Below are 26,382 nucleotides of genomic sequence, written 5' to 3' on the forward strand. Positions count from 1 at the left end.
GCACCATCCAGGGACCAGTCACATGCAGATACCCATCTCACTGTATCATGGCTCCAAGGGCTGGGCTTCATAGTGAACTTGGAGAAGAGCATGCTGACCCCATCCCAAACTATTCTGCACTTGGGGGTGGTCCTGGACCTGCAACTTTTCCTCATGAGGCTCACCGAAGAAAGGGCCTTGAGACTTCAGCTGTTGCTTCGGGAAGCAGTTGCTGCACCAGCATTGGACCTGATGAGGCTAGCTCGGCTTTTGGGGTCCATGGTGTCAGCATACGACCTAGTTCAGTGGGCCCGATTTCACTCAAGAACTCTACAACAGATCCTTCTGCCCTACCAGGAGGCAATTCTCCTATGACACAGACACTCAGTCTCTGTTCCTCCAACAGTAAGGAGAGCTCCGGTGGTGGCTGGAGCCTCAGAGGTTGGCCCACGGAGTCAGCCTGGAAGATCCTCCATGCATAATCATGACCTCAGATGTGAGCTTGTACGGATGGGGGGCTCACCTGGACCACAATGTAGCCCAGGGGACATGGTCTGCAATGGAGGCGGAGCTCAATATAAATATATTGGAGTTACGGGCCATCAGACTGGGCCTACAGGCCTTCGCCCCAGAGATCAAGGGGAAGCATCTCCTCATACGCACCGACAACTCATCTGCGAAAGCTTATGTCAACAGACAAGGGGGCACGAGATCGAAGGGCCTAATGCTCGAGGCGGAGCGTCTGTTCAATTGGGTGGAGAGGCATCTTGCCTCTCTGAAGGCCGAACATCTGGCGGGCACAAACAACTTTGTAGCCGACTGGCTCAGCAGGACAGCCATCAAAGAGGCGGAATGGCAACTGAACCCAGCAGTTTTCCAACAGGTGGTGCACAGGTGGGGAGAACCGGTAGTGGATCTCTTTGCCACACCCACAAACACACAGCTAGACAGGTTTTTCACAAGAAATCCGTGTCACCAGGTTCAGGGCACAAACGCACTAGTTACACCGTGGCCACAAGGTCTCCTGTATGCCTTTCCTCTGTTTGGGCTGATACAACGCACAATCCAGCAGGTTCGGACATTGAAGGCGGAAATTATTCTAGTGACACCCTATTGGCCTCAATGTCCCTGGTTTCCGGACCTACTGAACATGTCAGTCGAGACACCCTGGCAGGTACCCTCTCGAACGGATCTTCTGATTCAGGGACCAGTCTGCCATCCTTGACCAGAGCTGTTCCAGCTAACAGCTTGGAGACTGAGCGGTTGTGGTTGAGCGGTAAGGGCTTTCAGGGGAAAGTGCTTGACACGCTACTGGCCTCGTGTAAACGGTCCACGAACAGGGTTTACTCGTCCACGTGAAAGGTTTTCTTGTCCTGGTGCTCTGCAAATACGGTGGAACCTTGGTCTCGAGACGTCAGGGGTCCCCTAGGGTTCCTCCAGTCGGGCCTAGATAAGGGTCTGAGCGCAGCCACAATCAAGAGACAAGCTGCAGCTCTTAGTAACATTTTGTTACGCCTGGGGGTGCCCCCACTTTCCTCCAACCCATTCCTTAAACGTTTTTTAAGAGGGGTGACGCTGGCTTCCCCTTCAATGATTCACAGGTTTCCAAACTGGAACCTTACCTGGGTGCTGACGGCGTTAACAGGACCGCCATTTGAACCAATGGCTGCCTGCCCCCTGAACCTCTTGATATTCAAAGCAGTTTTTCTGGTTTCCATTACATCGGCACGCAGAGTTTCCGAGTTGGGGGCATTATCTTCGGACCCTCAACTGTGTGTGTTCCACCAGGGCAAGGTTGTCCTCCGACCAGACCCGGCATTCCTACCTAAAATCAATTCTGTTTTCCATAGGTCGCAGGAAGTGGTTCTCCCTTCATTCTGCCCCACTCCCTCCTGTGCCCAGGAATGTAGGTGGCACTCCCTTGATGTGAGAAGGGCCCTTCATTTCTACCTGGATCGTACCTTAGAGTTCAGGAGGTCTGAGACCCTCTTTGTGGCCTTCTCTGGGAAATCAAAGGGGTGTAAGGTGACAATCTACTCTATCTCACACTGGCTCAGAGCGGCTATAGCACATGCATATGAAGCTCTGGGTAAGGAACCTCCATTGGGTACCACATCACACTCAATTAGGGGGGCAGCGGCTTCAGCAGCATTTAAGGGGGGGTTCCCCATAATGGATATCTGTAGGGCGGCTACATGGGCTTTCCCACACACTTTTATCTGGCACTACAAAATAGACTCATTCTCATCAGCCGATGCTGCATTTGGCAGAAAGGTGCTCCAGAAGGTGTTGCCCCCTAGCTAGAGGAATCCCACCCGGAGCTCTAGTACACTGCTTAGTCATATCCCTACTGAGGAATGTCCTCCAGCACTATCTAGCAAAAATGGAAATTTTACTCACCTTGAATTTCTATTTGTAGAGAGTGCTGGAGGACATTCCACCCACCTCTCATTCCTCTGCTTCGACCTTCTGGAGCGGGAGGGGGAGTGAGGGAGTTAGGGCTTCTGCCAGCGCCTTACATTTGCACACGTTGTTTAGTATTGTGTGTCTTTCTTCATGTGTGACCTTTCTTCCAGCACGTTGGTTCCGTGTTGGTCTGTCACTTTTCTTCAGCTATTTCCTAGTATAGGCTTCCACTTTAGGGACGTCTGAAAAGCTGCTGATATGGGGCCTGAGGAGTGTTCCTGGCTCTGTCAGTTCGGTCTGGAGAGAGGGACGACTCCTCCCCCAGGAGAGGATACCAAGAAGCTTAGAGACCCTGCCTGTCACGACCAGTAGGAGGAGTCATCCCTACTGAGGAATGTCCTCCAGCACTATCTACAAATTGAAATTCACAGTGAGTAAAATTTCCATTTTTTCAGTCATTACTCTTTGCAGTCAGTACATAAATCATTGCATTGTATATGTAGTATGATGGGGATAAGGAGTGTACCACTTCCTATACTTGATATATATGACAACAGGATACATTTCTGATATGAGAAATGTAATCTGCAAGAGGATAGGACTTTCAAAACATGTCCTAGCTGTGGAAACTTAAGGCTGCAATTCTATGCACATTGAACTCCCATGAGGCTTACATAGGGTAATAGTAGAAGGCTTTTGAAACGAATTCAGAAACTCTGGATGAAAACTAAGCAGATGGGATATTTTGAAAAAGTAGATGGAGCTAAACCTGAGACTTTGAAGGCTTTTAGACATTGAAGGTAATATTTTTCTTCTGTATAACTCAGGTTATGGAATTCCACTTAGGAAATTCCAGCATAGAATGTGTTACAGCCAGAATATGTGCTTGTTTCCATCTTAGAACATACACTTGATTTAAAGACTTGAAGCAGTAGGGTTGCCAGGTCAGAAGCATCCCAAACCCTGAGATTTTTGGGGCGGGTCCATGTGACATCATGGGATGGGTCCAAGTGATGTCATTAAGCATGATACATTAAGCATCAACCACAGTTGCCTGGCGCATACAATTCATACAAGAACATTTATCTGATTGGAAATTAAGATAGAAATCTTAGCTAAAAGATGGAGCCTGGGTAGGGCACATTTAATCTAGCCAATTTGCTTCTGGCAAAAAGGGTTCAAGTGCCCTTATCCAGGCCAGTCATCAGAAGGCCATTGTAGGAAGAAAGGAGCCTAGTGTTGTGGAGATGTTAGATGGGAGCATTCAGGAGTAAAGATGGATGCCCCTGAAGAGCTGCCATTCTAAACACTCTTACTAAGGGACTAAGCCCCATAGAACTCGATTGGATTTACTTATCAGTAGATATGGTTTGGATTGTGTTGTTAGTAAAGCTTGACTAGGGATCCTCTGCAAAGATATCCATATCCAAGTAGGGTTGGCAACCCCCTGCCTGGAATGCTCTGCCCCTACCTTTTAACATGCAAATTTATTTACAGATTTGACCCTGCACTTCAGAAAGAGGTCTGAATAATGAGTAAGAAGATTCTCTACACTTTTCTGTCGCCCCTGTGGGCTGCTATAAACTCATTTTATCAGACAACCCAATTCCAGTGAATATAATTGACAGAGAGAAAGCACACATGATTTGGTCTACCTTCATAGGCAGCAGCTTGGGAACAACAATTGCAGCCACGCTGCCCAGTATGTGAATTCTCTTTTACCACTATTGCGCAAGAAACAAACAACAAGGTGCATCATCAGTGGGTATAAGAAGGTTGAGCGGAGCACATGGAACCACTGTTGTTGCTTCTATGGATGAAAGGGAGTGAGGATAAAGGTAAATGAAATGCAAATAGAAAAAGAAGAACAAAGGACAGTGATGATTTCTTAAATGCAATACCATACCAACCACAAGATTCCTACGAGTAAGGCAGAAAATTAAACATCCCACAACCAGTCAGGATTCTTAACCAAAAACCAAAAATATGAAAAATGAAGTAATATTTGTATAAGCATGACCATCAAATATATTTATTATTTAAACAACCTGTAAAGATGTTTATAGTGCAATGCTATGTTTATTTATTCAGAAGCAAGTCCTAGTGTATTCATTGGGGCTTACTCAAACAGGGACAGAACTGCAACCTCAAGTGATAAGCAACTTCATTCACGCAACCCAAAATTCAGAATCATGCCACTTTAGCAACTGTTTATACTTGTTTTTATGGTTATTGGATTTTAAAGAGATTTATTTCTTATTGTGAGCTGCCTTGGTTTCCAGACTGCAACCCTATCTCACAGGGATGTTGGAAAGATTCCCCTATACGCACATACACAGGAGATATAAAAATACACACATCCTATATAATAGTTTTTTGTCAAAACTAGTTGATCATTGCAGAACATTAAAAAAAATAAAATCAGCATTAGTTTCCAACATAATAAAAACAGTGATACCTAAGTAAGACCTGCCTAATTGCTTTAAAATAGGATTGGAGGGGAAAAGAAAGATACACAGTACAACACAAACACAATTCTTTCCTATGTTCACTCAAATGTCCCATCAGTTTACAGCACAATCCTAATATATCTACTCAAAAGGAATTCAATGGGGTTTACTCTGGGTATGTTTACTCTGGAAAGCAAGTACTGGATTAAAGCTTCAATTTGGATAGTTTGCAAAACCCTGCCCTCTTCAAAATTTAAACCTGTCTGACTCCTACACACAAGAGGGAAAAAGACTGAAAGCTTACTTATTCAATATGTGAGATGTTCAGAAAAGCAGAAAAAGCACGTTTCTGAGCCTTGGCCAGTCACTGCCTCTCAGCATCAGAGGGAGGCAATGGTAAACCTCCTCTGAATATCGCTTACCATGAAAACGCTGTTCATAGGGTCGCTATAAGTCAGAATTGACTTGAAGGCAGACAATTCAGTTTGACTCTTATCTTTTTGGCTCTATAATTTTTTGTCAATCACAACCCTGATTTCTTATTGCCTAAAAACCTGAAAGGGCAGGGATTAGAGCAGAACTTAGAGCAACTAAGAAGTTGTGGGGGCTGGCTGACATTTTGGTGTATATCTCTGGAACCAGACCACCTAGAAACTTTTTTTTTTTAAATGAAAGCTGAAAGTCCGGATATTAAGGTGAGTCACCTAGAGACCCAGAGGGCACCCCGAAAAACCAGAGTCTCAGGCTGAAAAACAGATCCGGTAACCACATGAAGCAGTGAAGTACATTCCCACTAAAAGGATGCATTATTTCTTTTCTTTCTAGCTTGTATCATTGGCATCTATTTTGAGGGCACTGTTTTTCCCCAATCAACCTTGGATGTACTCAGCTTTATATTCTGCCTTGAATTGCTATTACACCATCTGTACCATTTTCCACACACTCAGAGCTATGATTTTTGGCTAACTAAAGAGTGGGAGGAGAGCTTGGCTGGGAATCCAGAGTCTGTGAGTTCAAATCCTGCTCGTGTCTCCTGGGTGTAAAGGGCCAGCTAAAGATCACCCCCACAGTGAGTGGCTCAGGGGTTATGAGCCCTGCCACCTGTACAGCCGTGGGCAAGCGGCATAGTCCCAAGGAGCTTAGTTGCCCCCCAGCTGGCAGTTGCAGACAAGGAAGGGGCTGGCTTGTGCAGCTGTGGCAAGCTGAGCAGGCCCTAGCCAGCTGGGGAGGACTAGCCTCAGAGGGAGGCAATGGTAAACCCCCTCTGAATACAGTTTACCATGAAAACCCTATTCATAGGGTAGCCATGAGTCAGGATTGACTTGAAGGCAGTCCATTTCAAAGAATTGCTGTTAAAGGGTGGCTGGTGAAGTCCTGAGCTCTGTAAAAGCTTTGCATAATATTCTTTCCACTTCAGGATTAAGATAGAAAAAGTCTTGCTGAGACTTCACAGCAGGTACCAGAAGTTTTGTCCTCTCAATATATTTTACAACGTAATGCCTCCTGTTGGACATATGCAGGTGTTGGGAAGTCAAGTCAGAGGCAGCTGCTTTTCACACAGATATTTGCTGTTGGACATCTGCATTACTGGTGTGTCAACAGCTGGTGATATTTACTAATTACAAAGAGCATATTTTGTAGCCTGATAAAGATTTTGCAAAGGAATGTTTCTTGAGAAAATTTCAAGACATCAGTCTGTGTTTGACTTTCTTTAACTCAAATTTAACTCAACAATTTACTTTTTAGCTGCTGAATTTAGAAAACAAAGGTAGCAGAAGATAAACTACATATGTATGTAAAAACATGTCTGCCTCTGCTAAAGCTTTAAAGCATAAGTTATTCTCAGTGAGCATCTAACAATGTATAAGACATGTATTTTTGAAATACTGTTAAATTAGTTAAAAAAATTTTTTTTAAATAGAATTGTAAAATGCAAGTATCATCTGAGTTGATAACACCTTTCAAATGATGTCATTTTGATTCCCTTTAAGCTATCCTACTTGCTGAAGAGGTGCCTTTCTAGGATAATGTGAGATCTGTTTTCTTACACACCTCCCATATATCATGGTCCCTACATTTGCCCACTTTAATTCGTATGTGTTCAGCTTACACTTTTGTGCATTGGTCTCCAGGATACAATAGATAATAGCTGCAGATTCTATTTGATCCCTTAGGGAGCAATCCAAACTACTGGCAAGTAGCAGTGGTGCTTAACAGAGCAGTGGAGAGACCACTGCATCCAGAGCACCACCACTTGTGCTAGCCAGGGTGGATGTGGGACAGCAATAAAATCCCCCTTTTTCCTGCACTAGCTGCAGGCTGGCACAGCAGAGAGTCATGGATCAGGCCTGTTCTTAGGAGCTGGCCTGGCTTAGAATTCAATGGATTTTTGGCTTGCCTTGCTCTAGCTCGCCCCAAACACCCAGTTTCAAGAACACAAGTCAGCTCCTGCTTGTAGGATACCACAAGTGGTAGCTTCTGCCCACTTGTGGTTAGATGAGCCCATCAGCAGAGCCAGGCAGAGCTGTGTGGAAGAATACCTCTGCCTCATCCAAACCTGGAGGCTGGAGCATTGGGCTGAAAACAACAATGAAATTTAACAAGGATAAGTGCAAAGTTCTTCATCTAGGAAAAAGAAACCAAATGCACAGTTATAACATGGGGGATACTTGGCTTAGCAATACGACATGTGAGAAGGATCTTGGAATTGTTGTTGATCACAAGCTGAATATGAGCCAATAGTGCATTATGGCTGCAAAAAAGGCAAATGCTATTTTAGGCTGCATTAACAGAAATATAGTTTCCAAATAGCAAGAAGTATTAGTTCCCCTCTTTTTGGCACTGGTTAGGCCTCATCTTGAATACTGCATCCAGTTCTGGACACCACACTTTAAGAAGGATGCAGACAAACTGAATGGGTTCAGAGGAGGGCAACAAGGATGATCAGGGGACTGGAAACAAAGCCCTGTGAGGGAAGACTGAAAGAACTGGGCATGTTTAGCCTTGAGAAAGAAGACTGAGGGGAGATATGATAGCACTCTTCAAGTACTTGAAAGGTTGCCACACAAAGGAGGGCCAGGATCTCTTCTGAAACATTCCAGAGTGCATCACACAGAATGATCCGCTCAAGTTACAGGAAGCCAGATTTCAGCTAACATCAGGAAAAACTTCATAACTGTTAGAGCAGCATGACAATGGAACCAATGACCCAGGAGTTGGTGGGTTCTCCAAAAGTAGAGACATTGAAGAGGCAGCTGGACAGCCACCTGTTGGGTATGTTTTAAGTTGGATTTCCTGCATTAAGCAGGGGGGTTGGACTTGATGGCCTTTTTAAGACCTCTCCAACTCTACAATTCTGTGGTTCTATGAAACCTCTTTCACAAGGGCAGATCATTGCTTTAGATTGCTCTGCTCATGAACTATCTTTGGCTACTGCTTAGAGAAAGACTTGAAGCTACTTACAAATAAATGATGTAGTTATACTTTATAAAGAGTTAATTATAATAATAAGTGTACTGAGTTAACAGTTTTCATGTGCTGACTATTTTAAGGTTAGGAAGCTGCCTTATACCAAGTCGCACCATTGGTCCATCTCACTCAGTATTGTCTACACTGACTGCTGGTGGCTTTCCGGGGTTTCAAGTGGGCTATGATAACTTGGAATGGAATAATACTATATTTGTCTATAAAAGTATCAATTATGCAGGAGAGAGAATGTTCCACATGTCTTTTGAAATAAACATGCATGCACTCATTGCTTTTTGTGGGAGGACAATTTAATAGGATTATTGAGCTGTTGAAAGCAATGGAGCTTAAGTGTACCATATTGCATTGTGGCCAAAAGAAGGACTGATTGGTTGTCTGCAGAATGTATGTTTTAGATAACATACATTCTGCAGATTGGTTGCTGAGAACAGGATCTTGCTGTGTGTATGACTGTATCTGACCCAGAAGTGAACTGACAGACTATAATTTGGTTTCTCAAAATACTGTTTTCAACTGGAGAAATACACTTACCATACCCAAAACAAAGTGTCTGGTAAGCTCTGTTTAATCCAGAGAGGTATATTATTGAATCAGGTTCTATCTACATAAACAATATTGATTCCCCTGCTAAAGAATTTAGTGTATGTTGTTTAATTATTTGAATGTCTGCATACAGTAGGGCCCCACTCATACAGCAGGTAAGGTTCCAGACCCCCGCTGAAAAGTGGAACATAGCGTCAAAATGGCAGTGAAAAAGGCAGGAAAATTCAAAAACAAAATGGCAGCCATCATGGAGGTGAAGAGAAAATAGCTCAAAGGAACACAACGGCGGCTGTCACAGTGGAGAAGACAACCTCCTGGGGGGGCAGATAAAAGATGAGAGGGAAAGAGCTGCCGCCGCGAGCACCAAACTTGCCGCAGGAGCAACAGCAGGGAGCCGCCGCTGTGAGATCCTAGTGGCCACAGTATCAGCTGACGGGAAAAGACACCACCGGCACAGTCAAGTGGGACACTGCAGTCAAGCGGGACATGAGTTGAAGCTGCCGTTGCGAGCTTCAAACTCGCTGCTGCTTCTGCCGACAGGCACTTCTGCGCACGGGCGAAGAAAAAGCCCTGAATGGGGGGGGAGCCACTGCTGCAAAAGAGAAGCGGCACAAGCCGCTAACAGCCCTGAAAGGGGGGAGCCTCTGCCACCACCACTGCAAAAAGATAGGCGGCACAAGCTGCTAACAGCCCTGAAGGTGGGGAGCCACTGCTACCGCTGTAAAAAGAGCGGCGGCACAAGCAGCCCCCACTGTCCCAAAAAACAAAAGAGAAACAGGTAGGGTAGGAGGAAACGATGGAGCGGGACAACTGAAAACGACCACCCCAACCAGCCCAACTATCTCCAAAAAGGTAAAAGAGAAAGAGGGAGGAAAAAAGCTGGAAAACAAAAACCCCAACACCCCCCCAAAACACACACTCTCACACACAAAATTTTCATTCGCACTTAACTTAAAGACTCAATTCACTAATAGGCAAAAAACCTTGTGGTTTAAGAATGTACCTATAGCCCACAGATATTTCTACCAAACTTTAAAAAGCAGGGAAATTGGGCAGCTATAGTGAATGCACCAGGGGAGCAGGAGACCTGAACTCCTCTCTGAGATATTGTACTGCCCTACAAAGTTGTCAAAATGCAAACACCATTTGGGTTGGTCTTTCACAGTCCAATCTATTTCCTGTGTAGCTTGGAAGAATTTGGTAACATGTGCCTCTGAGCATATGGTGAGTGGTGGCAACACCTGTCATCTCCAAAGATGGAGAATTATATTTTTGTATGTTTGTTGGTGTTCTTGTTACTTTGCTTCTTTCCTGTGTTACTAATGTTTCTACAGAGAATCTAAACTAGAAAAGTTTATTTCCCTCATTATTCATCCTAGAAATCTCTGTCAAATTTATTTTTATTAATTTCAAAGCCTTTTTATTGGTCAATGGCATATGATGGTGAAGATAGCCTTTTTGTTTCAAACTGGAGGTTATGGTCTATTTCTATTTTGGGTGCATTAACAGTTGGACCTGAAACTGCAGTTTAATGTAAAATCAGACTGATTACAATATGCTGCTACTTTAGCAATGACTCTAGTTGTTGGAAAAAAGAGGATTCATGTTTTCAGCCTGCTATGTTTAAACCACTTCATTTAAGGCAAGGTGTTCACGATCAATTAAAAACATAGAGCACACCTAGAATTTTGCTAAAATATATTTCACCTCCCACTGTTTTATCTTGTGCAAATTGAGACACTTCTGAGGTCCACTGGAGACTATTTTGCAGAAGTCAGTGCCATTATTCCACAATTATGTTTGGAGTTTTTTTAGTATAAATTTTGCCAAGTGTTGCTGTACTTCACATATTCATAGAAACAAAAGCAAAAGAAAATGCAAAAGAAAATGATTTCCTTTTTTTTTTTTTTTTTATATAGTTTTTATTCAAATTTTTCCAAAAAACAAACAAAACAAAGTAAGAAAAAACATAACAATACTACAACAAAAAATAAAAATAAAATGGTTGACTTCCGATTTGTCACAGATCAGCTATAAGTATATAATATACATCAAACCTGTCCCTTAATATGTACATACAGAATCCCTTTTCTCCATAAGCTGTCTTAATTAATCATCAAATCCCAGTATCATCATTTTATTTTGATCTTTCGACAAAAAGTCTAAGAGAGGCTTCCAATCCTTAAGGAATGTATCTGTCGATTTTTCTCTAAGTAAACACGTCAATTTATCCATTTCTACTAAGTCCATTAATTTCAGTAGCCATTCTTCCATTGTTGGTATTGATTCCATTTTCCACTTTTGTGCATATAATAATCTTGCTGCCGTAATCATATATAATAATATTCTTCCATATTTCTTTTCTATTTGTTTATCCATAAAACCCAGTAAAAAAAATTCTGGTTTTGACTGAATATTTATCTTTAAAATTTTTTGCATCTTCCTACCTATCTGTGCCCAGAATAATTTCGCCTTTTTACATGACCACCACATATGATAAAAAGATCCTTCTTGTTGTTTACATTTCCAACAAACATTAGAGACATTACTATACATTTTTGACAGCTTTTCTGGAGTCATGTACCAACGGTACATCATTTTATAAAAATTTTCTTTAAGATTATAACATAATGTAAATTTCAAGCCTTTTTTCCACATATTTTCCCATTGATCCATTTGTATGTTATGACCAAAATTTTTTGCCCACTTTACCATGCACTCTTTTACTTGTTCTTCCTCCATATCCATTTTCAATAAAAGTTTATACATTTTTGCAATTATGTTTTCATCATTTGTATACAAACCTATTTCAAAATCAGATTTACTTATTTCAAACCCATACATTTTCTTGTCCATTTTATGTCTTTCTAACAATTGTAAATAGGCAAACCAATGAAAACTATATCCTTCCTTTATCAATTGTTCTCTCTCTTTCATTGTGTATTCTCCATGTACATTTTCTAATAGTTCTTGATAAGTTAACCATTTCTCTTTTCCAGACATTTCTCTTCTATAAAACGCTTCTTGACTTGAGACACATAATGGTATTTTCGAATAAAACCTTGGTTTGTATCTATTCCATATTTTCAACAGAGAACGTCTTATAAAATGATTGTTAAAGTCTACGTTTACTTTTACTTTGTCATACCATAGATATCCATGCCATCCCCACTTCAGATTGTGGCCCTCCAAATCCAATAGTCTTTTATTCCTCAATAAGATCCATTCCTTTATCCAAACAGCAGGCAGCAAAATAAAGTCTCAAATTTGGTAATCCCAGTCCTCCTCTTTCTTTAGCGTCTTGAAGTAATTTAAATTTAACTCTTGGTTTTTTTCCTTGCCATACAAATTTAGAAATATCTTTTTGCCATTGTTTAAAAGGTAAATCAGAGGATATTACAGGTATTGTTTGAAACAAAAACATCATTCTCGGTAATACATTCATTTTTATCACAGATATTCTACCCATTAATGACAGTTGTAGTTTATCCCATCTTAGCAAGTCTTTCTTAATCTCTGTCCATAATTTTTCGTAATTATTATGAAACAGCTTTGAGTTTTTATTTGTCATGATGATCCCTAGATATTTCAACTTTTTTTCTATTGTAAAATCTGTCTTGTCCATTAACTCTTTCTGTTCCCTTAAAGTTAAATTTTTCACCAACATCTTTGTTTTTTGATTGTTGATCTTAAATCCTGCTAACGGTCCAAATTCTTTTAATTTGTCCATCAATATATGAATTCCTTCCAAAGGGTTTTCTAGTACAATTATCAAATCATCAGCAAATGCTCTCAATTTATATTCTTCTTTTTTTATTTTTAATCCCGAAATCCTTTTATCTTGCCTTATATCTCTAAGCAGCACTTCTAAAACCAGAATAAATAAAAGGGGAGATAATGGACATCCCTGTCTTGTACCCTTTTGTATTTCACATGAATCCGTTAAGTCTCCATTAACAATTATCTGGGCCTTCTGTGATGTATAAATCGATCTGATCCATTTTATAAAGTTGTCTCCAAAATCCATTTGCTCCAAAACCTGGAACATAAATTTCCAATTCAAATTATCAAATGCTTTTTCAGCATCTAAAAAAATCAAAGCTGCTTGTTTATCATTTCGTTGTTCTAAATATTCCAACACATTCAAAACATTCCTGACGTTGTCACGTAATTGTCTTTTAGGTAAAAACCCTGATTGATCTTCCTGAATAAATTGTTGCAATATTATTTTCAATCTTTCAGCCAAAATCATTGTAAAAATTTTATAGTCATTATTCAGTAGAGATATTGGCCGATAATTTTTTGTTTTAGTTAAATCTTGGTCCTCTTTAGGTATTAATGTTATATTAGCATTTTTCCAACTATCCGGTATCTTTCCCTCTTGCAAAATAGAATTCATTGTAGACTGTAAGGGTAGCAAGAGTTCTTCCTCCAAACATTTATAATACATTGCAGATAGCCCATCTGGTCCTGGCGCCTTTCCTAATTTAATTTTATTTATAGCTTCAGATATCTCTCTTGACGTAATAGGGCCATTAATAACTTGTCTCTGAAAATCTGTAATTTTCGGCAAATTCTGTTTAGATAAATACTCTTCTATTTTTTCAGATGGAATTTCTTGACACTTATACAATGTTGAGTAATATTGATGAAAAATCTTTTTGATTTTTACATTATCTGTCAGCGTCTCATCTCCTTCTTGTATCTTTAAAATAATATTTTTTTGACGTTCTTTTCTTAATTTATATGCTAACCATTTCCCAGGTTTATTTGCAAATTCAAAAGTCCTTTGTTTAGCAAAATTTAATTTCCTTTCAATTTCTCTAACTGTCAACATTGATACTTGCTTCTGTAACATTTTAATTTGATTTACAATAGAAACTTTAGCTGGATTCTTTTTCAATTCTTCCTCTTTTTGTTTTATTTCTTCCAAAATTAATTGCATTTTCTGTTGTTTCTTTTTTTTTAATTCAGAATTACATTTAATAAAGTATCCCCTCATAAATGCCTTACTAGTATCCCAAACAATATTTTCACTTGTTCCTTTATATAAATTATATTCAAAGAACTCCTTTAATTTCTTCTTACATTCTTGTACTACTTTATCATTCTGTAATAAAGATTCATTTAGTCTCCATCTAAATCCAAGATTTTTTTTTTTTAAAGTTAATATCACAGGATTGTGGTCCGAAAAAGTTTTTGGTAATATATCCATTTTAAAAATATCCTTCGCTAAAATTTTTGACATCCAAATCATATCAATCCTCGAAAATGTTTTATGTCTTTCTGAAAAATAAGTAAATTCCTTTGCATTATCATTTATATATCTCCAGGTATCCACCAATTCTAAATGTTCCATGAGTTCAAAACAAATCTTCGGTAATTTACCTTGTGTCTCTTTGATATTTTTTTCAGAAAGCCTATCAATTTTTGGTGAGATTACCCCATTCCAGTCACCCATGACACACCAATGCTCATATGAAAACTCTGACAATTTTTCCATAAGTCCTGTATAAAACCTTGTTTTATCTTCATTGGGGGCATAAATACCCACTATCAAAATGTTTGTACCTTGTAAAGTAATTTCAACCCCCACAAATCTACCACTATCGTCCAATAATACCAATTTAGGGAGCAATTGTGGGTTAATATAGAGAACAACTCCATTTTTTTTTTTTGGTCCAGCTGAAATAAATTCTTCACCCAAATTTTTACAAATCAAATATTTGGAATCTTTCTTCTGAATATGAGTTTCTTGTAGACAAATTATATCCAATTTTAATTTTTTCAAATAATGAAACACTTTCTTTCTCTTCTGCGCCGTGTTGGCTCCATTTATATTCCAAGTTAGGTATTTGTAATCCATCATTAAGCGTGTATTTTAAAATTTGCCTGATGCTCCTTTTGATCCATCATCTTCCTTCCTCTCCTCTGCATATCCTTGTTGACTTTGTTTCCCAGGAACTATATCCATATCTTTGAGTTTATCTTCTTCCATATCTTTTGAAGCTTTTCTCAAGAAGTCCCTTGCTTTTTGAACAGTATTCAGTCTGTATTTCTGTTGTCTGAATGTAAAAATCACTCCTTCTGGAACGTCCCACCTAAATTGAATTTTGCATTGCTTAAGTTTTTCTGTAAGGAAAGCATATTCTTTTCTCTTACGTAAAAGTCTAATAGGAATTTCCTTCATCACCAGTATTTCCTTACCATCAATTTTAAAGGTATATTTAAAGTGTTGCTGTAAAACCATATCTCTGGTCGTCTTCTTTACGAAATGAACAAGCACATCTCTTGGAATTTTTTTCATTGTTGCATATCTGGAGTTAATTCTATAAACTTTGTCTATTTCAAATTCCATCCTATCTTCATTCAAGTCCAGAAATTTTACTAAAGCATTAACAATTTTATCTCTAATGTCTTCACCTGTTTCCTCAGGGATTGCACGGAATCTCAAACAATGCTCTTTATTTCTCATTTCAGTCACAGCTAAATAGTCCAAATTTTTTTCTAGTTCCAGATTTAGTATATCTGTTCTATTCTCCAAGGTTTGTACCTTTTCTTTAGTATTTTTTGCATCTTCCTTTATTTGCCCAATTGTCCCTTTAATCTCATCCACTTGTGTTTTAATATAGTCTTTTATATCTGTCAATTCAGTTTTCATTTCCTGTTTCATTTCCTGTTTTATAGCATTAATCCCTTCCATTATTTTTTGAAACATTTCTGGGGGTATATCCTCTTCCTGTGTATCAATAGAACCTCTTCGCCCCTGGGCCTTGGTTGTTTTTTTAGTTGTCATTTTCAAAAAGAGGCCTTTAATTTCTAATATTAATCACTGTTTCAGAACCTAAGGGCAGTCTATTTCTTTTCTTTTTTTCCCTCCACCAAAAAGAAGAGTTAATATTCCAGGCCTATTATTGAAATCCAGCCAGCACAACACAGTCCTTATCTGCTTCCAAGAATGCAAAACAATTCTGGTTGCCAAGACTAAACAATTAGTAGCATATACGAGCAGCGGATTCATCCAACAAGAAATAGTCCAAAGAGAAAAATAGTCCAAAATATAATAATTACCTCTCATCCGTTTTTAAACTTTAAAAGTCCAAATTCAAGCCAGCTTTTTGTCGTAAAAAAAGTATATAAGTTGTTTATATTTTCTTTCTTCCTTAATTATATTTAAAAGAGAAAAAGTATGACTCACCCAGGTTTCTCAATTGCTGATTCATAAACAAATCCCTTTTATTGCAGTAATTTAAGCCGAATGATAAGGTTTAGGCAGAAGTGGGCTCGCTGGTTAAGAACTTTTTTTTTGAGAGAAGAAAAAACGCTTCGCTTTATTCCAGTTCAGCTTGCGTGGAATTCCTGACTCCGTCTTCAGCCGATCGGCTTGCCTTCTTATCTCAGGAATTTCCTGATCAATTCCAGCCGCCGACAGCTCAACGAAGTCTTGTGGAAGATCTGATCGGTTCTCCTATACCTTGGAGAACATTTAAGCCAGTCCAAGATTCCTCTTGGCTGGCTTTTAACCTGAAAAAAGCTTCCTCTGAGGCAGAGCTCCCTCAGAGACAACCACCAGCCAGCACCACTTCCCGGAAGTCCAAGAAAATGATTTCCTATAGAAAACTTCACTAAAATTACAAAGTAAATCAGACATATTTAAAGTGACCATCTGAACTACCGTATATTCCGGCGTTTAAGACGACTGGGCGTATAAGACGACCCCCAACTTTTCCAGTTAAAATATAGAGTTTGGGATATACTTGCCGTATAAGACTACCCCTCTTCCAACGCACACCAAATAAAAATTAAAAAAACATCAGATTTGATTTCAATATGGTAATTTTAATTCAAATGTTTATGACATGCAGGTACTTAGCAGGAAAACTGTCACTTACAAACATAAGGCTGTTTGTCATCAAACATGTAAACATAAAACAGTGCAAGTGGATTAAACTTTTCCTAATTCACTCTAAAGCTGAAAGGAAGGATAAGACAATAAACCCATGGGAGCTGCCATGCTGTTTGTTTTCTAAGCTGACAACCAAACTGGAACTGATGATGATAGGAGGAAGATAACAAACAATAGAGAGAGAGCAAGTGCCGGGCAAGTCCCTGGCGAGTTAGCAACGCCCATCATAACTGCAAGCTACGGTATTTTTACAGGTTTTGCTGGCGTGACAGTTTCCCTTTAAAAGCCTTCAAAATCCTCCTGTTCGTCATCTGATATCATAAGTACATCAATGACATCTTGTGATACATTTGTAAGGCATTCATCGTATGGATCGAATTCCGTATCAGATGGTGTGGTCTCAGCTTCGGCTTCCTCTTCATCTTGCCACAAGTAGTCGTCCTCCATACCATCTAATGAATTTGATATGCCACACTTCTTGAAAGACTTGATCACTGTTTCTGCATCAATATCATTCCAGGCTTTTATGACAAACTTGCACAAAACATCCAACTGTGGAGCACGCATGTTTCCTCCTTTTGTGAATGACTTTTCGCAGCTAACCATCCATTCATTCCATTGTTCTCGAATGCGATCTTTAAATGGCTTGTTTAGGCACACATCCAGTGGCTGTACCAACGATGTCAATCCTGCAGGAATAACTGCCGCATCTGTGTTTAGTCTTGCAAGCCTTTGCTTGGTGCTGGGAGTTAAATGAACCCTGAACATATCCCACACCAGTAGACTACGTTTTTGAATAAGTCCACCTGGTCGCCTGCTCCATACATTATCAAGCCATAGCTTTACCCCTTCTTCATCCATCCAGCCTTTTTCATTCACATGTACAAAACAACCAACAGGGAACTTGAGTTTTGGCATTGTTTTTCTTTTAAAAATAATCATTGGTCTCAGTTTGGCGCCATCAGCTGTGCATCCTAGTACCACTGTAAAACTGGACTTCTCATGTCCTGTTGTTTTAATTAAAATTGTTTTTTCACTTTTTTGATGGACAGTTTTATTTCCAACCATATCAAAATTCATTGGAGTTTCATCCATATTTCCAATACTACTTAACGCATAGCCATGTTTAGTGCGCTGTTGTATTACGTATCGATGGAAACTATTTACTTTGCTATCAAGATCTGCAGGTAATTTTTGGGCAACTTTCGTCTTTTGCCTCAGTACCATATTATGCCTTCCCATGAATCTAGTACACCAGGATACAGTGGCCTTAAATCTGTTGCTGTGATCTGGGTTAGATTTGGCCCACTGAAGTGCAAACAAACGTATTTTATTTCGTGTCACTACATAACCGTTTTGGCGATGCTCATTCACCATGTCTGCTACATGTTTTTCGAGTTCTGGCCAATGTGGGGTGCCTCTTCTTAATGCACACTTACCCCTTGGCATACTCTTTAATGCTTTTTCATTTGCTTTCCAGTCCCGAACCATCTTTTCTGTTACTCCATATTGTCTTGCAGCAGCGCAGTTATTATGTTCCATGGCAAAGTTTACAACTTTAAGTTTGAAACTGGCTTCATATTTCTTTCTTCTTGCTGGTGGAGCCATGATGGGGTTTTGATTGTTGGACATTTGTATACTGTACTATATGTACTGGTGCTATACTGTATGAACAGGTACAGATACTGGTGCTGTACTGTACAGAGCTTGGAAAAGTTACTTTTTTGAACGACAACTCCCATCAACCCAATCCAGTGGCCGTGCTGGCTGGGGCTGATGGGAGCTGTGTAGTTCAAAAAAGTAACTTTTCCAAGCTCTGACCCAGCATACAACAACCAGCCAATCACTGGTTGGTTGTTGTATACAAAGCCTGCTTGGATTGGTCAGCTCTCAGGAGCGAGATCTGAGAGGCAGAGAAGGAGGTACGGCAGTCCAACCCGAACAAGAGCCAGCAGCAGTGGTCCAAAACAACGCGGGCAGCGGCGACACAGCAGCACCCGAGCCCAGGCGAACGACGGCAGTTCAAAAGGGGCGCGGCACGACCGCCCGCACCCAGCCACGACAACCAGACAGCAGCAACAATCCCGCCACAACAGTCCAGGAGGGTCCAAGGGTGGGCGGCGCCGCAACCGCTCGCGTCCGGGCCACAACCCAGAGCGGCAGCACCCGAGACCGCGGCGCCAAAGGCCGCAAAAAGAAAGCGGCACCCCAAGCCAGCAGCGACCACACACACCCGCACTCCTCTCCACTCCAGCAAACGATGTCATCAGCGGCACAAGTAAGGTGGGGTAATAACTGGTAGATGGTAGATGACACCCTGCGTATAAGACGACCCCCGATTTTGGAGAAGATTTTCCGGGGTTAAAAAGTCATCTTATATGCCGGAATATACGGTATATCAACTGTCTTAATAATGTTGTGTCCTCCCGGCTAAAACAAGATCAGCACAGGACATATCTTTCTATTCTTTGGGCTGATTACAGGTGTAGCCACCGCTCACCATATGCTCAGAGGCACATGTTACCAAATTCTTCCAAGCTACACAGGAAGTGGATTGGACTGTGAAAGACCAACCCAAATGGTGTTTGCATTTTGACAACTTTGTAGGGCAGTACAATATCTCAGAGAGGAGTTCAGGTCTCCTGCTCCCCTGGTGCATTCGCTATAGCTGCCCAATTTCCCTGCTTTTTAAAGTTTGGTAGAAATATCTGTGGGCTATAGGTACATTCTTAAACCGCAAGGTTTTTTGCCTATTAGTGAATTTCCCTGCTTTTTAATCCGGGAGGTAAGAAATGGGATCCTGTGCAAGTTTGCTGAGAATGGATTGATCATTTGCATGCTTATTGAGTTAAGTGGGATTTACACACACACACACCAGGCAATCATGGTTAGGATAGGTGAAACTGACCACAGGGGATGGGGAAGGGAGGAGAGGGAGGAGGGAGGGGTGGAAAGGCAGAGGGGAGGACTGGGATGGGAGCAGGCAGGAGGGGGAGGGGAGAAGGACAGATGTGGTCGTTTGCATGTTTATTGAGTTCAGTGGGATTTACTCCCATGCAATCATGCTTAGGATAGGTAAAACTGACTGGGGGGGAGGGATGGAGGGCTGGAGTGGGCAGGGAAGGCGGAAGAACGAAGAAGGGAGGAGAAAGGGAGAGGAGGGAAAAGTCAGGTCTGATCGTTTGTATGATTATTGAGTTGAATCGGATATACTCCTATGCAATCATGATTAGGACAGGTAAAACTGACCAGGCTGGGCCTGCCAACCAAGATGTCTTCTGTATCTTTCACAGCTGGGCAGGTGAAAGAGACAATTCTACCTTGTGGTTTTTCCCATTACAATGTTGCAAGAACACCGGCTGACTTTCTCTTCTCCTAAAGATACAGGATCAGTCTCAGGCCCTGAACCTGGCAACCCTACCTCCCACCCAAATTTAAAACAAAGCTGTCCCTGGCCACATCCACACCAGGCCTCTATTACACTTTGGACAATCATTATTTATTTATCTATTTATTTAGTGTATTTATATACCGCCCCATAGCCGAAGCTCTCTGGGCGGTTTACAATAACTAAAAACATTAAAAACAAATATACAAATTTAAAAACACATCTTTTAAAAACAATTTAAAAGAATTTATCATGGCTTCTCTCAAAGCCATGGCTCAAAGCCAATCATGGCTTCTCTCAAAGAATCCTGGGAAATGTAGTTAGTGAAGGGTGCTGAGAGTTGCTAGGAGACGCCCTGTTTCTCTCACAGACCTTCAATCAGAGTGGCTGACTGTTAACCATTCTCTCAGGGGAATAGCAGTCTCCTCTCAGCACCCTTCACAAACTACACTTCCCAGGATTCTCTGAGGGAAGCCATGACTGCCTCAAGTGAAACAAAGGTCTGGTGTGGGTGTGGCCGTCTGATTAGCCAAGCCCAGCAGCTGTGAGACTTTTAGAACACTGACAGTTGGTCCTTACTGAGCATGCCCCGCGTTATAATAGGCTTCCAGCCAAAATTTCCTAAATTAATTAAAAATCAACCAGGCATTTTTTAGACTTTTAAACTGCAGTAGATGAAGGTCAGAGTATGGGGCAAGGTCAGTATTAGGATTACAGGTACTCTGTGAACATGGCTGATTTTTAATGAATTTCAACAGATTATGAGAACTCGCAGAAAAAAGTCCAAAAGGGCTCTGAGTTTTTTTCTCTCTTTTTAGACTTTGAACTCTCGATTCTCTCTGACTGTTTTGTGTATTGCCATGAAAATTGACAGGGTTGTTAAGCAAGCGTTTCTGAGTTCAGAACTATAAGTTTTGTAAGGTTTTGTTTTGAAATGAGCTTATAGGAAGCCTCAGAATGGCATGGGGGGATATTTTTCATTTAACATTGCGGAATGTGAAAAATCCCCGCTGACCATAGTATACAGTCACTCTCGTGGCTGTATAATTCTCACAGTATACGTGGATATAAGTGCCTTGGACGAAGGCAAGAATGAATTGGAGTGGGAGGGGTATGGATGCCCCAGGTCTTGACTTGGGTACATTCTTGCCTTCGGGTGCTAGATGGCATTATTACCCACTTGATGGCATGCTACCTCTTTATTAGCGGAACGCTGAAAAGCTGGGCCCTACTGTATATTGATGCAATAATAAGATATTGTTGTGCCAATCTTAGTGTTGGGCAAGCTGTGCCAAGCAGGGGTGTAGAGAATAACTTTATTGTTTTGGAGAAACAAAGTATGTGTTAAACTTAGTTTCTTTGTGCTGCTGGGATGCTAAACTAGATATGAGGCTTGCCACAGAGAAATGCTGTACCAGGAAAATGGCACTATTTTGCGGGTCCGATAGTTGATTCTTTGTAACCTGTTTGGCATGTGCAGTCTGGCTTCCTGAGGCATGAATATGATATGCTTAATTTCTGCTCATGAGAGACAGACAGAGAGAGAGAGAGAGAGAGAGAGAGAGAGAATAAGTACATTTAAGGTTTAGCTTGTAGAAATTGAACAAATGCTTTGCAATCTTCGTTGTTCCCTGTATAATTTGAATTTCAGCAGTTCATGCCAGCATTAAGTACCAATCAGTTTCCACTGCTTTATAGAAAGCTTTCTGTTCATACATAACAAACTACAGTGCATCTTTGCCTGCACACTATTTCTCTGTAAATGAATGCCTATCAATTTTCAAAAAGGAGTAACCGAATGGCTGTTGAGCAGGCTGATCCTATCACCCTGCTGTGCTGGGTAGCTGCTATACCAGGGGTAATGCTGGGAATGAGTGTATTCCCAGAAGCAAACTCAATAGGTCAACAATATATTTAGTACCAAAAGCTGATACAGCAAGAGACTCGCACTCACAACATCTCTCACAATTCCACTGTCCTCCATTTATTTATTACATTTGTGTCCCACCCTTTCCTTCAAGGAGGTAAAGGCTGTGTATATGGACCTCTACCACAGCCACACTTTTACTCTCTACAACCTTGTGAGGTGGATTAGGCTGAGAGATAGGGACAGGCCCAATGTCATCCAGTGAGCTTTATGGCTGACGGGAGGTTTGAACCTGGGTCTTCCACATCCAACACTCTAACTGCTACACCATACTGGTTTCATCAGTCATGTCACATCACATTACCCAGGCATGGAAATAGGAGTGGGTCATTTAATCTTTCTTCTCCTCGTGCCATGATATGTTCATGCCAACAATTACTGCTAGATTGTGCACACTTTTAATAATGCTTGTTTCAAAATAACCTTTGGTGCAGGATGCATAAACACATCTGTAACAAATAATTTTACATCTTGTGTTTTCTTACCCAAGCTATGGCTCTGCATGATCTAGGTATTGCATGATATTTTTCTGACTGCTTAAACTAAAGCTTTGCCATCATTGCCTTAATCATGATGCTGCGCCAGTGACAAGGTCACACATGCTAGAAATAGTGTTGTGTACAGTCATGGCCAATTTGTGCTTCATTTTGGATGAGCAGGTTGGTGGCAAGGCCTAGAAATTAACTGAGGCTATTAATCACTAGCCTTTGCTGTTGCATAATCTTTCTCGCTTCTCCCCCCCCCCCCATAACTTCACATTGAATCTATTTTCAGCTTTTGGAAATTCTTTTATTTGTTCATCAGATCCATAATGGAAACAAACAGGGATGGTCATAACTTTTGAGGGCCCCTCCAGGCTAGTGTTTTATTGTATGTGTATTCTGCAACATGTTCTTGACACAATAACAGTGCATTAGTGGTGGATTTATTCTGCTTTAGTTTATGTGATGCTTCTCTAAAGCTACCACAGAATTGCTGTCTGGAGGGAATATAATGCAAAAAACCCCAGGGCAAAAATAAATCATAACATCTGTGGAATAAAAGTTATGGGATTTCAGCAGGAATTTACAAGATACACACTGACTGGAAATGAAGCAGTGTAACCACCCCAAAGTTTTGCAGACACAAACAATATTGAAAGCAGGATCATGTATGACCACCCCAGTAGCTGTATGAGCACAAATCATTATGAATGTGCACTAAAAATAGACATCTGGATGGGCCCTGAGAGATGCTTTTTCAACCTCTTAATAGGACTGTAGCGTTACATGATGAGTGGAGAAAAAGGTCTGTACCCACCTCCCTTTGAGGTTTTAATGCTTGTTGACCATTCATGACAAATATTGACAATAATATAAGGATTGCTGTACTGACTGTTTTCATTGAAGTATTTTGTGTCTTTTTGAAACTAAGCTTGTTATGCTTTCTACTTGCTACTTATGTGTGAAGCACTCAATATAGCCCTGTCAATAGAGAGGCAAACTTGAAATGTGAGTTTTGCAACAAATATTCTATGTATTGAGGTGATTATGCTTTATTTCTTTGACTAATGACCAGAGGAGCTCCTTCTTCTCCACCCCCCTTCCTACCCTTGTTGTAATAGCAAGAGCACTGTTATTGTTTTCTTTTTTGCTTTTCACTTCGGTCTTTTGGAGAAGGAGGGCACTTTGTAACAAGGAGCTGCTAGGCTTTTACAACGTATACTACCAAAGAAAGGTCTTTTACATAAATTCTTTGGGGGAATTCAGTAGTTTTTAGCCTGCAGGGGTGCTTAGCCTGATATGTTCTTCTGCTGTAGATTTTCCCTTATTGCTGCATTTTCATTTCCTTCCTTATGGAGTGCTTAAATCAAATGAAAGGTAAGAGCAAAGTTCCAGCTGACTTTTGTTTTTTAAGTCTGGTCCTCCATCATTTCAAACTCTAAATTGCTCCTTAGGAAACCAGTGTTTTATTGTGTAGGCCAACTACAGTCCTGTTTTCTATACAGGTAACAAATCTTTCCAGGGTTTAGTGAGGTTTCCTTTTGAATCAAAATATCACTTTTGGGGAAAAGCTGTCTCTTCAGTTCCCCTTCTTGCATAGTCAGTGTCTCTCTGTCCTGGATTTTTGCCACAGTTTTGACTTCTGCTTGCCTCTTTGCAGATTTTCTAAAATCTTTCTAACTTGCATGCCACAGAGGTTATGGCAAAATCCTCATCAGGAGAAGATTAATAAGATACCCCTTTGGTTTAGATATGACTTATCAAAATGACAATAATGAAAAACTGAAGAGAACTCCAGTTGCATGCACTCTTGATGTGCTTATTTTTAAACTCTCCTACAACTTTAACAGGTTTTTTATATATTCAGGAAGAAAAGACAAAGCTCAGGAATTCTGGTCACAATCAAGGTCCTGTTCACAAAATGCAGAGTGCATTATCTCCCTATGTATGGAGTAGAACTGGTACTGTGCAATGGGTAGTTGATGTTCAAGTGGAGGACTGGGGAGGAAGTTGACAACATGGCCTTACATATTTCCTCTTTCCTAACTCATCTCCCCTCTCTGTCTACTCAGCACTTGATGATGTGCTCCTTCTCTGGGCACATCTAGGAAATCAGACCTGTGCTCAAAGGTACTCTTGCCAGGTAATAAGTTTCTTTGTGGGAGAGATTGTATTGACTGATGTACTCAATGTCATGCCCTCTGGATATTGTTCAATTCCAGCACCCTTCAGCTGCAGCCAGCATGGGCAATGATCAGGGATGACGGGAGCTGTAGTCCAGCAATGTGAGGAGGGCCCCATGTTGACAACCCCTGGACTAGAATAAGAATGCAGAAGAAGGAGAAATAAGATGGGTTTATCTACACTTTTTTGTTACTGCTCTTTCACTTAGCTCCTTAATTTGTCTCTTCCTAATTAATTTCATAGCCATCTGAACCATGCACTCTCCCTTATGTTCTACTTTTTGCTGCCTGGATATAGTTGAGAAAATTTCCAGAGAGTATAGAGTAGCTTCTGTACTGCTTTATAAAGTTTGACCTTGAGATGCGGACTGTGGAGTCCTTAGTGGACACTCTGGTTTGAACTGGTTATCAGTTGTTACTTGTGGGTTTCAATTTAGTAACATGTATTTGTCTTATATAGCTTAGCATGTCCACCAATTCCATTGTATTGTTTTTGTGCTGTACTTTCTTTGTGTTGTCTAGCTAATGATTCAGACAGCCATGCCATGTGTTCCAGTGGGGTGGTCTTTGTTGGCGTTTTCTCCAGCTTTCTGTGATGCTGTTAAAGCTTCCTACTTTCTTAGAAGTATCTACTAGAAATGCCTGTTTTTCTTCATTCTGCTCATATATCTCTGGACAGAGGATAGTTCCACTCTGATTGAGGAGCAGCTGTCAGCGTTTAGAACTCCTGGCTTTGTCTTTCCTATTACTCTGTTACCCAGAGGCACTCTTTCTGTTTCTCCTCTTATGGTACCATATGAACTCTATCGTTGGATTTTTAATTGGCAGCTACTTCTGTTTCATGTTCCATGACATACACTGTGCAGTTTCATTTATTCTAGAAGTAGGTAGGTAGAAAACTTCCCATTGTGTTTGTTAAAATAAAAATAATGGATTTAATGAGCCAAGTTCTCAAAACTGTGCATCTAACCCCAGGCATGGCATTCACTTGATAAAGGTTTTCAAGTGCTACTTGGAAAAGAAAGGCTCATTGCTCTCTCTCTGTGTCTCTGTTTACTTTCCACAAGCAGCCCTTCAAGAGGCCCTGTTCCACTTCCAGTTCCATGCCGACAACCAGGGAAGCCCACTGCATGACCAGAAGCAGCAACCAGAGCACTTCTAGATGCAGTCCTGATCCTGTTCAATAAAGGCTACAACTTGTTGCATGTGGTGTTTCTTTGTTTGTAGAAGGGATGTGTTTCCCTCACCTTAGTGCAGTTTTTCTTTAGATGGCCTCAGGTTGGGACTCTAAGGTGAGTGAGGCAGGGAGCTTAATGCTACCAGGGCTAGTGGCCCCTCCATTCTCTGCTCATTCATGTTCCCTGTATTGTGAGGCAGCATGCCTCTCTGGGTGCTGAAGTAGAATGGATGCTGTTGCCATGGTGTATGAGGCAGTCAGAGAGGGGGATGGACAATGAGGCCTAACATGGCACATGGAGGGGGAGGGGAATTGCTTACATAGGTTTCTAGGGGGAGGACTGGACCAAAGGGACTATGCAGCATTTCTCCTGATTGGCTCAGGTGTCCTTTAGTGTGGGAGCCCCTCTTTACCTTTTTTTATTGAGACTGAGAATACTCTGAATTCACTGGGCA

The 26,382-nt window shown here is 40.8% G+C and overlaps 1 long non-coding RNA gene across 1 annotated transcript in view; it reads left to right on the top strand.

Annotated features, from left to right (window-relative positions):
* Positions 1-25,933, top strand: part of LOC133382269 (uncharacterized) — a 94,640-nt gene extending 68,707 nt beyond the window's left edge. Inside the window, exon 3 of the long non-coding RNA XR_009761884.1 lies at positions 25,821-25,933. This is a non-coding gene — a long non-coding RNA (uncharacterized LOC133382269). The remainder of the gene's footprint in view (positions 1-25,820) is intronic.
* Positions 25,934-26,382: the final 449 nt, after the last annotated feature.

Source organism: Rhineura floridana, chromosome 3 (genome assembly GCF_030035675.1).
Source record: "Rhineura floridana isolate rRhiFlo1 chromosome 3, rRhiFlo1.hap2, whole genome shotgun sequence".
NCBI lineage: Eukaryota > Metazoa > Chordata > Lepidosauria > Squamata > Rhineuridae > Rhineura > Rhineura floridana.